At 39.7% G+C, this 11417-nt stretch overlaps 1 protein-coding gene across 8 annotated transcripts in view; it reads left to right on the top strand.

Moving 5' to 3' along the window:
* Positions 1 to 6103: 6103 nt before the first annotated feature.
* Positions 6104 to 11417, top strand: part of elavl2 (ELAV like neuron-specific RNA binding protein 2) — a 53313-nt gene continuing 47999 nt past the window's right edge. For 3 of the 8 annotated variants that reach the window (XM_071334059.1, XM_071334053.1, XM_071334055.1), the window contains exon 1: positions 6104 to 6555. The gene's annotated coding sequence lies outside the window, so the exon portion shown is untranslated. Of the gene's footprint in view, positions 6556 to 8249; positions 8440 to 11417 lie in introns of those variants that run through there. The other 5 variants (XM_071334057.1, XM_071334051.1, XM_071334054.1 and 2 more) reach the window with 3 other exon arrangements.

Below are 11417 nucleotides of genomic sequence, written 5' to 3'. Positions count from 1 at the left end.
CAAGGTCATTCTCCCTTTACTTTAACCAATCCAAAATAAAATGTGATCTGTGATCACTTCAAGGAAGGATGCATTTCAAACAGGCCTCAAGTCATGTTTCCTTGAGTGCTGGGGCTTCTGTGAAGATGGTGAACATCCGGTTGAAGTTGAAAACTTCATCACAACCACATTTTCTAAATCTAAACTGAATAGAAAATAACAATTAATATACTTGTATTTTGTCCTCCACAATGAAATGGGGCAAGGGGCTGTGGATCTGTGTCCATCCGTTCGCTTGTACCGTTAGTCACACCCAGGGGCGCCCCCGGAGATTTTGGCCACTATGGAAAGATATCACATTGGGGCCCCATCACCACAGGCCACACCAACCCTGCGAAATTGCTGTAACCACACACCTCCAGAACCCAATCGACCCATTCAAAGCTTTAAATAAGTCCTACCTTCGCAGGCTTGCAGCTCTCTTGTAGGTCAATATTTACTGTACGATATTTACTGACAGTGAGCTGTGAAAATATAACACTGTGCAGACATGCATGCAACATTCTGCATACAGTGGAATTCACTCTTTGATGCAAGACTGATACCGTCTATAAGAAATGTGCTAAAGGCCATCTTTTATAGTATAAATGTCATTTTAATGGGAAAATTATTGAATGGGAAATTCTCTTAACATTAATGAATAACTTAAAATAAATATAACTTAAATATACATTAACCTCTTCCATTAAAAGAACATCATTTATAGAATGATATAACAAACAAAATAATAAAATCAGCAGCGGATTTTTGAACTAAGTATACATACCAACGAGACAATAAGTAGCTGTAAAAATGGAAAATGGAAATGGAAATGAAAAGGCCTGATGGTGGCGCTAGAGTCAAGTGGTCATCAAATCAACATGTTTCTTCCACTTGGGGTTTTGATTGTGCGCAACTAATGTTACGGCAATCCAGCCATTATCATGTTCTCAGTCTTGTTCTCAGCCTGTGGGGCATCATGTGTGTAGTGATCCAATATCCATAGCCATGCCATTTAACAGCTATCACTGGCCCTTGCTCAGCCTTACTCACCGAGAGCCCAGCGCCGACGCTTCCTGCTAGCAAAGTCACCGATCAAGTCTTTGAAGTCCAGCTTTCTAGCTAACTGCCTTTCAATGGACAGCATGGCAAGACTGCAACGCCTGTCCTGGGACATAGTGGACCTCAAATAGTTGTTTATCAGTTTTAGCTTACTGAAAGCTTCCTCGCCACAAGCAACAGTCACAGGCAGTGTGCAAAATATACGTAAAGCAATGCTTTAAAAAGCATCCAAAAATGCTTTACAGCTGCATCTTACAAAATGCTTTCAGGAGACCAAGAGGGGACAAGTTAGAGGGGAAAGTGGCAGCATATACAGTGTTCAGGTGTCTTACTTAATTTTGAAACAACAGGTGTCAGATCTCTGGAATACTTCATGATCAGTGGTTGGCACACAGAAGGGACTTTATCCTGACTAATCTGCCCAACTTTCAGAACAGCAGAAAATGATTCTACAATTTTTTGCAGTGGTGTGGAGCCTAGTGTCCAAGTCACTTATGTTGTCCATAGCAGTAAAAAACACTGCGTTTCGAAACACTGTTGCTGCACTGTCCTGAGCCGTCTCTTCTTGAGAGGTCTCATCGTGGATTCTCTTCCTTTTCCTCTGGCGACTGTGTTCCTTGATAAATTGAGGTGCAACATCCATTTGCGTAGCAATCAGTGTTGCCTCAGACAGGAGAGACTCCCATCCATCTCTAAGAGCCGGCATCTCTTCCTTTACTCTCTGGATGTTTACCTTTTTTGCCAAAAACAAGAAAATAAAAAGAAACCGTTAGTTTTATTAGTGCATTGTAAATAAAATATTATATTAATAATGATAGGTTATTAATTTAATATTGAATTTTTTTTTCCTAATGTTGAAATAATTTGTTAGGGCCCCTGCCCTTTGAATCTTCCTAATCCCCCCCCCCCCCCCCATTCGGTGCCCCTGGTCACATGTGATATCTCAGACAGGACTGGGACTATTTTGACGAAACATGGGTGAATGGACCAAAGCAGGAGCTATGGTAATTAACAAAAATGTGTTAGTCACACGATATCTCAATTGGCACAAGTTGGGAAATGGGACGCACTGCTTCATTCGTGGGAGACAATATGTTTACTATTGTCATTTGATTTTGATTTACTGTTCGTTAACTTTATCAAATATTCTCAGAGATCACCCATCAAAATCTATTACAGTAGGAACCCTCTCACAGTTTACCTTTCAACAATCTCAATTTGACGGAAATGTATGATATCTCATTTCAACTTCCCTCTGGCCTGTCTCTCCCTGTTTTTATAACACCGATCGTGATCATTGCCTATAAGTTAGCCAAGTAACAGGCTCTTTTTAAAAGCAGTCTTTTACAATAATTATGCTCATTATCTCCTTCAGCCTTCTCAGGGAAGGGCACACTGACATATTTCACTCTGGTCCCAGCGGGTTACATTGTAATCACCAGAATGCAACACGGGAGCCATTGGCACTGAAGGGTCTCGAATACAGAGCATGCTAATGTCTCAAAATAACCACTATTGACATTTGTACCTCCTTTGCGAGAGTCTATTGGAGACGGGGGGGAACGGAAAGGATGCATGAAGGATGAAAATTCTAATATAGGTACCATTGACTTGCATTGGATTTGTGACATAAATGCTGAAAGGTTAGCATTTGAAACAGTGGACAGGTAAACAAAACCAAAGCATGGGTTGCTTTCATACCTGGTCCATAAACTGCTTACAGGGTAAGAAAACCAATATGTACATTTATTTGGGTTAACTATCCCTTTAACAATGGAGGAAGGGGGGATTCTTTAAAAAATAATCACCTAATAGCAGGAACAGCACCATCTAGTGGTCAGAACCTAGTAATATCCGGACGTAGGATGGGACATAAACAAAAACCAAAAAAAGGTAACAAAAAAAGCATCACCAAATACACTGAGAATACATTACATAGGATGAAGAAACAATACTCTAAGCCGCAGCTCCATACTACTTGTAAAACATAGAGAACTGATACTGTGTACTCGTTGTTGAGGTGGGATAAGAGTGGAGTGTGGGGGATGCGTGGATGGCTTTTGACTATTTATTTGGATTCCTTATGTCTTACTCATTGTTCGAAAAACGTTTGGTCCAAATCGGATGTTAGGTACTAAAATTATTGAATATTATATGAATCCTATAACTGAAAATGGCCAATTTGGGTGCAATCATTTAGCTTAATTTCTCAGATCATATTTTCCAACAAATAATGTTTCCAGAATGCTAATTTTGTTTCCGACAACAGAAACGATTTCAGAACAATCTGAGATGGTGGGTGTGGAAATCCTCATTTATTCTGCTTTTTGAGGTGGAACGACCCACCATTTAATGAAACAAAGTGTGCAAGTACGAACTTTAGGAGAAGGGCATAGACAGCGCACTGTTCTTCAGGGTTACCACTCTATCACTTTCTAAAATACAACTAACCTGTGATTATTTCAAGGAAGGAAGCATTTTGAAAAACAATTGAACAGGGAATGTTTTTTTTTTTTTTTAGGTGTTTGAATGCAGTCAGATTTTCTTCCATCTTCCTATCAGCCCTTTTTTTAAATCTACTTTTAAACTATATGAGACTTTTGTCCAATTTGAATACTTTAAAACGGTGTTTCCCAACCCTGGTCCTCCAGTACCCCCAACAGTACAAATTATAGTTGTTGCCCTGGACACAAACCCCTCATTTAGCTCATTTGAGGGCTTGATGATTAGTTGACAAGTTGAATCGTGTGTGTGTGCTTGTCCAGGGTTAAAATAAAAATGTGTACTGTTTAGGGTGCTGGAGGACCAGGGTTGGGGAAACACTGCTTTAAAACACTCTTTTCTCCCTCCCATGAACTAATCCCAGATTGAACACAAATTGATAGGTGTTAACACAACCAATGCAGCCATGTCAGATCAGGGATTTCTTCAAGGAAAGCAGTAAGGAGAACTGCATTCTTAAAGTATTGGAATGAGGCCATTGTGTAACATAATTCACTCTGTTATGGCTGTGTCAGTGGAACTTTTGATGCAATTTGAAATTGTCATTCACTACAACAAAGCAACGTGCAAGACTTTGGCGAATTACCATCAGGTTGCATTACCTAAATAAAACACTGAGTGCTCAAATTAATTCTGATGTAAATGCAGACGAGGCTTCTATTATGTTGGCCTGCTTGACGACCATTTTGAGAACATGCACAGGGTGATGCTGATACTCAGATTTGTCACTTTAAAATGTGTCAATTGTGCTGTTGGTGCCGTCATTCTGTTACCAAACTTTGCCTCTGCACTGTTCTTCAAGTAAATGTGTTTCGGTCAAATGTTCAGTGGAAATTGTTAAAGGTTCAATGCAGCCATTTTTATCTCAATATCAAATAATTTCTGGGTAACAATTAAGTACCTTACTATGATTTGTTTTTAAATTAAAATGGTCAAAAAAAATAAACAAATAGCTTCTTAGTAAAGATCAATTTCTCAAGCAAGAATTTTGCTAGGACTGTGTGGGAGTGGTCTGAGTGGGGAGGGGAAAACAACTGGAAATTAGCTCTTATTGGTAGAGAGGTTTGGAACTCTCTTTCTTATTGGATTACTAACTAATTTACCGACAGGTGATGTCACCAGGCAGGCCAAAACTCAAACCTACCAACAGACTTAAATTCCAGGCGGTCTTTTCAAGCAGCTCTTACACTAAAAGGCCATTATCATAATTTTCACAGTATTATTCCAACCTCATAGTGTGGAAATGTATATGAAACACAGGTAAATCATGTTTTGGATTGCACTGGGCCTTTAAAAGTCGTCTGGGTGGATAGAGTTGTATGGTATGTTTTAACTTTGCAATCACTGTTTTTTGATTGGAATACATTTTAAAGTGGAAAAATCTGAGTCATTATCATTCTGTGTTGGAATTGCCCATCCCTAAAAAAGACTCTTAGTAGTGCTATATATTCTGTCTTTCATAGCTGATCTAGGATCATGTTTCACGCCCTTAGCCCTGACTTTAACCATTGCACAGATAAATAACAAAACAGGCCTTGGACCTGTTGTTTGGGGGCAATAACCTATTATAGGTTATGTAGGTTTACACACACAGTATAGTTATCCATACCATTTTTGAAGATGCACAATGTAGGTCTATCCACTATTCAACATGTAGATATTTTGAAAACGTGACATCTACTTGTACTTGGGCAATGCTTATGCCTACGTACACCTTGTTATGAATAACATAGCTAAAACGCTGTGGGGAAAGCAGTAGGCGAAATGTCTACACGCGCTTAGTAAGTACAAAGCGCAGAGGAAAACCTCGTGCTCTCTGTCAGAACGCTGGTTCGCTGTCCTTGGTGCTGAAAGCTGTGGGCTGAATTCCGATTTCTGGATTTCTTCGTGCGGTGTGCATGGAAATACGACAGCAATGCCTCTTAATCCACACACTATTTTGCGTTGGTGCAACATATTGGCTTTTATAATGTGCAGTAAAGATCTGTAGGATATAGCATTTTAATATCGTAGACCTATGGCACACGGAGTAGACTAGGCTATATTAACTTGAAAAGCTGTGAAGTAAACTCAACAGTTTAGATGCCTCAAAGAATAACGAAAAGTTGAGCGGGGCTTTAGTTTATAGCCTACTTCATTCAATTGAAAATACGTTCCCACGTGTTGGAAATGTCTCCTTACATGATCGACTCTTTCAATAGGTAAAGGGATCTTACTGTAACCTATAAAATGGCAAGATTCTAAAGCATATTTTTTCTGTTCAATCCACGACAAATTAATTATCAAGCAAGACATTTTTTTCATTCCTGCGTGCCAGATATTATGTGGCAAGTCAGTATTGTTAGACATCAAATTCCATATTAAGGAAAAAAAAACGATATTTTTGAATGGCATCAAATAGAACCAATAGAAACCCGATGAGGACGCGTTATAGCCAATTACATTCAGGCACCTCGATGCATCACGGTGGACGGAGCTACTCCGGGTATACTTCCGCGTGCATGCGTGCTCGTGTGTGTAGGTTGAATGGATGAAACAGCGAGAGCGGAGAGGTATAGCGTTGCTGTGATACGGCCCTATATATTTGCTGACAGGACTATCTTCCTTTTAAAGACAACCTCCTCCTTACATTGGTTTTCACTTAGTGATGTCGCGTATTTGTGTGGTGAACCTGTAAAGAGCAAGACAGGCAGAAGCCAGCTTTTTTAATTATTTGATTCATTTTATTTCTTCAGTTATTTTGATTTTATTTAATCCATTGGCTGAAAGGGACTCATTTCTGTATTTTGGTTAAATAAATATTTAATTTAATCATTTTATCTTGTTTATGTGTTGATTTTCTGTTTCCAAGTTTGAACTAAGAGAAAGGCCGAATTAATCTTTTTATAGCCTATTTGCAAGTGTCTTCATCATTCTCTATTTTTAAAGAGATTGTTTGGCTAAGGACGTCCGTAACTTTCATTTCTAGAAACGGTAAGACATTTATTCATTATTAGCCTATGTGAAATCGATATTTTGTGACTTCCAAGTTTTATAACAATATGATTTGTAGGCTATTGTTTGATATCGTAGCCTGCACTCTCATCGCATGAGGACCATAGGCAAATGTTCCAATTACATTTTTGTTGTAGTGTATTTTTTTCCAGGGATGAATTGTGTAGAATTGCGGTGTATAAATATGAATGTCTCGACTAGATCAATCCATCTGCGCCTAGATTCTTTGCTACCCATGTCAAGCTACATTCTGCGTGTCAGGTGAACGCGAATCTTTGGGTTTCGCATGTCTTCTTGGTAACCAAGCCACGAGTGTGAATACTACAATATGCATTTGATAGGCTATAGGCAGCGCGTTGTCTTCAATAGTATTGGTTAAACTGGTTATATATTCTGTAGTCTTCTTTTCTATGCAATGGGAGTGACACATTTACTGATAAGTAAGCCGGTCTCTGCACATGGATGGTTATTTAGCTTATTACCAGTTTACATGATTAGGGTCGCAATCCCAGACCCTATCCTACTTAACTGAGATAGGTTATGGTCTAAACTGCACGACAAAAAAAAGTGCCATAGTTTTTTGGGGGGGGATCAACTACGGATTGATGGTAACCTTGGCTGCTTTATCGATTTAAAACTTGGTGCATTCATCTCTAAATACACTAATTGATAAATACAACTAAACACATGTAATTTATGCACTCACTCGTTTGCCAATACGATTGGATTGGCTATTTTTAAACAGGCCCTGGAATTAATTGAAGAATCGATGATGTAGGTCTAATGTGTGAAACATTTTGCTTGCGAATTCACGTCTGATTTGCATTTTAAACCCAGACTACCTGAGAATAGCCTATGCAACACGAAGACCCACATTCAGGTGGATGTCTAGCAAAGGAAGCTGCTGAGGGGAGGTTCGCTTATAATTCTGGTTGGAACGGAGAGAATGGAATGGCATCAAACACATGGAAACCATGTGTTTTGATGTATTTCATAATCATTCCACTCCAGCCATTACAACGAAGCGGTCCTCCACAATTAAAGGTGCCACCATCGTCCTGTGATGTCTTCCAAAAAAAAGGCTGTAAATCAGAGACGCAGTGGTGGGACTTTTAAGGGCTCTCTATCCATTTAAAAGCATAATTAAAAGTACCCCAATCCTTTCACCTGCACCCTGCTTTAAATGGGCAATCTGAGATTCATACATCAATTTGAACTTTTAAATGAATTAAAATACGTTTTTTTACTATTGTTTGTAAACAAACACTAACATCAACATGGTTAAAACTATAATATTATCATGGAGGGTCAGTCTTTGTATCCTTGATCTGTCTAAGAATTTGAGACTGGTAATCCTGGGCCATTCCTCAGCTGTTAACCAAAATAGTGGTGGAAATGGGCTTTGTTGTTTGCTACAACAGATTGCCCCTTCAATTAGTCAAAATGGAGGAACTCCAAATTGTAAAAAAAAAAAACATGATGGCAAAATAAACAATGCATTGCACTAGGCTGCAGGGTCTTCATTTTGATTCATGAACAAAACAAAACATGTTTAGCTAGTTTTTCTTCTTAATGTCTGAAACCTAGACCTGGATGACCCATGGTCTGTGCACCTGATGCAAATTAAAATGTGCCTCCCTTCTATTTGGGCTGGTTGACAAGTGGAATATTCCATATCCTAAAATTCCAAGTAGGATAACGCTGCTATTGGCTGCCTATCTTGTCGCTTTATTTAGGGTAGTTACGTTCCCGCCACTGTCCAACCATTCTCGACGTCGCAAACTTTGGAGAAGGATCGGTCATTTAGTTGCATGGACTTTCGTCAATTATACAAATTGTTGTAAACTGTATTTATTACCCAAGGTAAGAACTGTAAATAATATTTTACTGTATCCAACGAAGAAGCCAAACCGTAAAAACAACTAAAGAAAATGGCATGCGCTTTCAAATGCTATAGCTTGCTAGCTAGTTGGTTTGGTGGTCACGAGCCAACCTTTGCAGGGACATCACAGCGTGGTACCACAGTATGTATTGGTTCACTTTCTAACGTTAGCCGGCTACAATTTGCACATGCATGATGCTTTTGCCCTTTTTTGTTAGTCAATGTTTTGTACTGGTCCAGGTAGCTAGTCCATTGTAGCCGACTAACATTAGAAAGTGAACTAATGTATTCCAACTAAGTGGATATAGCCAGCTAACTAAATAGGTAACGTTAGCTGCCGTAGACAATATAACGTTATAACAACGTGGCCACACTAGCTAACCTGCTTACTGTTAGTCTAGTTAACCAATCTTCAGTCACGGGTTTAGTTACCTGGTTGGCTTATTCGATAGGCAACGCAGTGCTATACAGTTAGTTAGTGACGGTTCGGCTGAGGAACCTGGGTTTAAATGGTTGTACTTTTCTACGACCGGTAACATTCTACTACGTAGAAGGCAATTTGAAACGGGCAGCGTGTTTTAATTAGCCACGGGTCAATTGCTGGCTATGCAGTAACGTTATACCGGCATACAGATTGTCATGCGGTTCATGTCAAGATGTGTACCCACGAGTTGGCTTCTCTCACAGTCAATACATTTAATTGTAGTACTTGTATCTAGTTATATGCACAGACTCGAGATAACAAATCACGGTGCATATTCACCCATAGCACACGATGCAGGAGATAATTGATTGGTAATGCAGCGCGAGGTCAGCACATTTGTTACTCGAGCAATTAACGCAGGTGGCAAAGATGAACTAATTGTCATGGCAGCTCTCGTCTCCCTGCATGCAGTGTGGCATTCCCCTCCGTGAAACGCACACCTATTGAGGTATATTCCAGCTATTGAGGTAATTGCTGGTTCTGGTTGGTTGAACATCCAATCTTTATAGCTAGCTATGGTATTAAAATATAACAATATGCATCCCACCCTCATGTTATTGTAAGGCGTGTGTTCCGTGTTGACGCCTCATTGTATTAAAACATCCATATAAGGCACGAGGGTGTGTGGTATATGGCATGATGCAACGCCTTACCGTTATTATAAACTGGTTACCAACGTAATTCGAGCATTACAAATACAGTATTTGTCATACCCCTGGTATAGGTTTTGTTATATCACGGCTGTCAGCCAATCAGCATTCAGGGCTTGAACCACCCAGTTTATAATGAATCTTAAGTGGCCTCCAATCAGAATATGCTTGAATAGAAATGGCACATAAATCTAACTGGGTTCAATGTCTTGACTTTGTCTTGAAATCTTGTTACTACTGAAATTCAATGTCTTGAAATCTTGTTACTACTGTATTTATCCATTAGTTCACTCATCTTGTTAACCCATTTGTCCACACCTCCTAAATGAAAGTAGTTTACGGACACAACTTTTCATCTAGTGGGTTTATAATTTTCTGTTAGATTCTGTTACTTATCGGTCTTTTTTTAATAGTTCGACCAGCTATACACTCAGTTAACAACCGTGAGCACTAGGGATGCTATCTGACCTTGGGTACTGAACAAGCAGTGTCTGTCAAGATGCTTCAGCATTGTCTCAGGCGTTTTTTTGTTTTCCAGTGAGTAGGCAGTCTGCAGTGAGTAATCAGTCAGAAGGTCATGAATAGATTACGAATCGTCAAGGCAACAACTGTAAACGTGGCCAGTTAATATTTACTAGTAGGCTGCTGACTCAAGTGTCTCGCTGGTCTTGGAGGGAGGGGGGGGAGGGCGTGGTTCAGTGCTTCCCTCTAGTAGGCTAGCTCAAGTCTCATCTCTCCTCCCTGAACAATATTGCCACACTAAAAGCCAGAGATTCCCAAAACTCGGTCCTCAGACCCCCAAGGGTTGCACGTTTTTTTTTTTCGTCCTAGCACTCACTACACAGCTGATTCATGTAATCAACTAATCATTGAGCTTTGATAATTTGAATTAGCTGTGTAGTTTTAGGGCAAAATACAAAATGTGCAACCCTTGGGGTCCTGAGGACTGAGTTTGGGGGAAATGCAGGCTTAGGACAAGGTTTAAAAAAATAAATAATAACTAGGTTTAAAATAATTCATTGGCAAGGTGGTAGTTGGTAAATAGAAACTAAAATTTGCTTGCCATTTTTAAGTTGATGTTCGGGGAACATAAATTGAGCTTGGTTCTTTTTGACTCATTCCTGCAAGTCCCTAACAGTTTCCAAGAAATGTTATTCATTTATTAGCCTAGATGTTGCTTTTGGGCAATTCCCTTCCTCATATAGCTCATGTTCCTTCCATGATTTCAACAGATACTGTGAGGGACATAAGAGGGGATACGAGTGGTTGTCTCGCTGTATTATTGAGTCCAGGCATTTTGCCTTTCTAAATAAAGACTGCTGACAGAACGCCCTAAAACGCATGAGAGTGAGTTAACTTCCAAAGGCCATGTCAGTGTGCAGCCCTGTCAAGAGAAATGGGTTAGTTTACAGTGGTTGGTTCCAGCTGAAAAATATTACTCTCCTCCTCCCAGCTCTTTCTCCCTCTCTGCAGTGAAGGTTGAGTCCTGTGGTGTAGATGGTATGTGGGGCTCATGCTATATGTTGGCCACAAGGTGTCCCTCCCCACAGTGTGTGCAGGTCATTTACCCAAGGCCAGCGCCGCAGTGTCCTTGGACCTGTCTCTGCGTCATGGTAGAAGACCTCCCTCAACTCATGGCATGTGGCGATTCTGTTTTTTCAAATGAAGCAGATGCTGTTTCGACGTGTCTTATTACAGCCATGACAGAACTTCTCTGCCTTCTAATGAAGTGATCAAAGCAGGTAGCAATAACTAAAAAAAATTAAATCAATGTTTACATCATACACTCAAAGTAGAACTCCTTGGTCTTACTTAAAAAAAAAAA

Source organism: Salvelinus alpinus, chromosome 11, assembly GCF_045679555.1.
Source record: "Salvelinus alpinus chromosome 11, SLU_Salpinus.1, whole genome shotgun sequence".
NCBI lineage: Eukaryota > Metazoa > Chordata > Actinopteri > Salmoniformes > Salmonidae > Salvelinus > Salvelinus alpinus.
The sequence above is the reverse complement of the archived record's forward strand: the minus strand, read 5'-3'. Positions and strand labels throughout refer to the sequence as shown.